The sequence below is a fragment of the Raphanus sativus genome, unplaced genomic scaffold, assembly GCF_000801105.2.
Source record: "Raphanus sativus cultivar WK10039 unplaced genomic scaffold, ASM80110v3 Scaffold0577, whole genome shotgun sequence".
In the NCBI taxonomy this organism is placed as follows: Eukaryota; Viridiplantae; Streptophyta; class Magnoliopsida; order Brassicales; family Brassicaceae; genus Raphanus; species Raphanus sativus.
The window spans coordinates 31879-35009 of NW_026615895.1; the positions used below are offsets into that span (position 1 = coordinate 31879).

The window sequence follows — 3131 nt, forward strand, 5'->3', positions numbered from 1 at the left end:
ACCCGACAGCCCCTCTCGCCGATAAAACATGCAAAACAAAAAAAGAAGATTTACAGAGGAACCGGACCGACGGTGGTGGTAAGCCACGCCGTCGGCCGGAAATCGGAAAAACCACCGGAGTTTTAGTCAGAAGACAGAGCGATGTTTGTAGAGAGAGAGAACTTTTCTCAGAATCTGCAGACCAGTTTTGTCGAGTTTTATTAAGGAAGATGATAATTCGTTTTACATGAAAATTGTCATATGTTTTTTATTACTTATTTTGAAGAAACCGTACTTCGTTCATATTCTTCTTCCCTTACAGATGACGAACTAGTTTGTACACAATGATTACCCTATGATTTTTTTCAAAAACAAAATGATTACCATATGATACCGATTGTTAATGCATAGTATTGGACCAATACTATTGGGTGGTACTATGTTATTATTAGTGTGTCAGAATTCTAACGTAAAACATAGTACGTAACAGAAGGCGGACATAATGCGACATAATAAGAAGGCGAACCAAACATAGTACGTAACAGAAGAAGAACATTGAAGCTCGAAACTTTACAACCACAGGAAGGACAACTTCATTTAGAAAACAAAAACAAAGAGCAAAACCTACGTCAGACAAGGAGAGCAGAGTAGTGTAAAAGTCAACATAATAGTTCAGGAAATGGATCTATCCCTCTGAGGCTCTGAGTGGATTATTAGGTAAATAATAAAGTAATTATTAGGTAAATACGCAGCAACCATTAACAAAATTTGTTATTCTACTTGTTTTTTTTTGATCAAATTTTATTCTACTTGTTTAAGTTCCGTATATCAATACTTTGGAAACAAATCATGTCATTTTTAAAAATAGGAAACAAAATAAATTATAACTAAACAGAGAGAAAAAAAACAGAACATTTTTACAAAAAAAAAAAAAAAAAAAAAACAGAACATCCTGTTATAGGCTAGCAATTGCAACAAGAATGATTATTCAACAGCTGAATGACTTTAAATACAATAATGTATAAAAAAGATCCGTGGAATGCGAAGAAAAGAAAGAAGAACCCTTTTGCCACCAAAGTGGCCGTATCCTCTCCTCTCTGGGGTCCTTAGATAGAGAGATCAAACGTTTTCTCTTCCTTCTTAGCAGTTCTTGAGCGTGCTCTCCAAGGGATACTGTCTACTTCAACTCTCCCCAACTCTTGTATAAGTACTTCTCCTTTGTGAAACCCAAATCATTTGAAAACAGAGAGAGAGAGAAACAGAGAGAAAACAGAGAGAGAAACAGAGAGAAAACAGAGCAAAGCTATGGACTTCTTGGTTCCACGAACGCTAACGGTATGTTAAACAACGTTCTTGTCGTTCTGGGAATCTAGGTCTTTTCTTCTGGAACCTATATTCGTTAGATGTGTCTCTGGTTTCTTGCACGGAGTTTTGTTGCTGGTTCTGTTTTGCTCATGGGTTCGTTACAAACTTAGGGGAAACAATGGTTTTGGTTCTGTAGTTATAGAGAGTTTAAAAGATAAGAGAGGTTTCGGTTTAAGTCGGTTCTGTAGTTTAGCTCTGTCTCTCCTTAATCTCCTGTTCACGTCTTTGAGTGGTTTCTACTGGTACGAGAGTGATGTGTTAGATGAAGAGAAGCTAGTTCTCTCTCGTCGGGTTTCTATTACCAAACGGTGTCTTGGGGGGTTTTGTCGGTTTCCTTGCATCGTTTGCAGCGATTATGAGCAGAGAAAGTCTCCACTTTTGCTTAGGATCTGGTTGGGTTTCTATCTCGCGGTTTCTTGCTACTCTCTTGTGGTAGACACTGTTATGTACAAGAGACATGTCCATCTTCTAGTGTACGACATAGTTTCTGTTGGTGGTGCTTTGCTTCTCGGCTACGTGGCTTTCTTCAAGAAAGCTAGAGGAGGCAACGGCAACGGCAACAGCAATGGAGGTTTGGAAGAGCCACTCTTGAATGGAGCTTCAACCGTGGTGATGGGGGGAGTGATGAGACTACTCCTTACTCTAGAGCTGGCATTCTCAGTCTCTTGACTTCCTCTTGGATGGGTCAACTGATAGAGGTTGGAAACAAGAAACCTCTTGATCTTGAAGATGTTCCACAGCTTCATGATAGCGACAGTGTAGTTGGGTTAGCACCTAAGTTCAGGACTATGCTTGAAGAATCATCAATCAGATGGTGGTGATGAAAGTGGGAGAAGTGGCGTGACAACGTTCAAGCTCATGAAAGCACTGTTCTTTTCAGCTCAGTGGGAGATACTAGTGACTGCATTCTTTGCTTTCATCTACACGGTGGCTTCATACGTCGGACCAGCACTCATTGACACGTTCGTCCAGTACCTCAACGGACGTAGACAGTACAACAACGAAGGGTATATGCTAGTCATCACTTTCTTTCTCGCTAAGCTTGTGGAGTGTCTCTCGCAGAGACATTGGTTCTTTAGGTTACAGAAGGTTGGTATCAGGATGAGATCTTCCTTGGTGGCGATGATATACGAAAAGGGTCTCACCTTCATGTCACTCAAAGCAAGGACGCACAAGCGGTGAGATTATAAACTTCATGACTGTGGATGCTGAGAGGATTGGTAATTTAGTTGGTATATGCATGATCCATGGATGGTTTGTTACAAGTTGGTCTAGCTCTGTGGATCTTGTATAGGAATCTTGGATTAGCTTCCATAGCAGCTTTGATTGCAACCATTCTAGTAATGCTTGTGAACTCCCATTTGGGAGGATGCAAGAGAGGTTTCAGGAGAAGTTAATGGAAGCTAAAGATAACAGGATGAAATCAACGTCTGAGATCTTGAGAAACATGAGGATTCTCAAACTTCAAGGATGGAGATGAAGTTTCTGTCCAAGATATTCGATCTTAGGAAGTCTGAGGAAGGTTGGTTGAAGAAGTATGTGTATAAACTCAGCTGTTATAAGCATTTGTTCTGGGGAGCTCCTACTTTGGTATCAGTCTCTACCTTTGGTGCTTGTATACTTCTTGGCATCCCACTTGAGTCCGGAAAGATACTCTCAGCGCTTGCAACGTTCAGGATCTTGCAAGAGCCAATCTACAATCTTCCAGACACTATCTCCATGGTTGTGCAGACCAAAGTCCTCTTGATAGAATTGCATCTTATCTCTGCCTAGACAACTTACAGCCA

General features: G+C 40.5%; 1 pseudogene; it reads left to right on the top strand.

Moving 5' to 3' along the window:
• The first annotated feature begins 1323 nt into the window (after positions 1-1323).
• Positions 1324-3128, top strand: LOC130502473 (ABC transporter C family member 3-like; annotated as a pseudogene).
• The last annotated feature ends 3 nt before the right edge of the window (positions 3129-3131 follow it).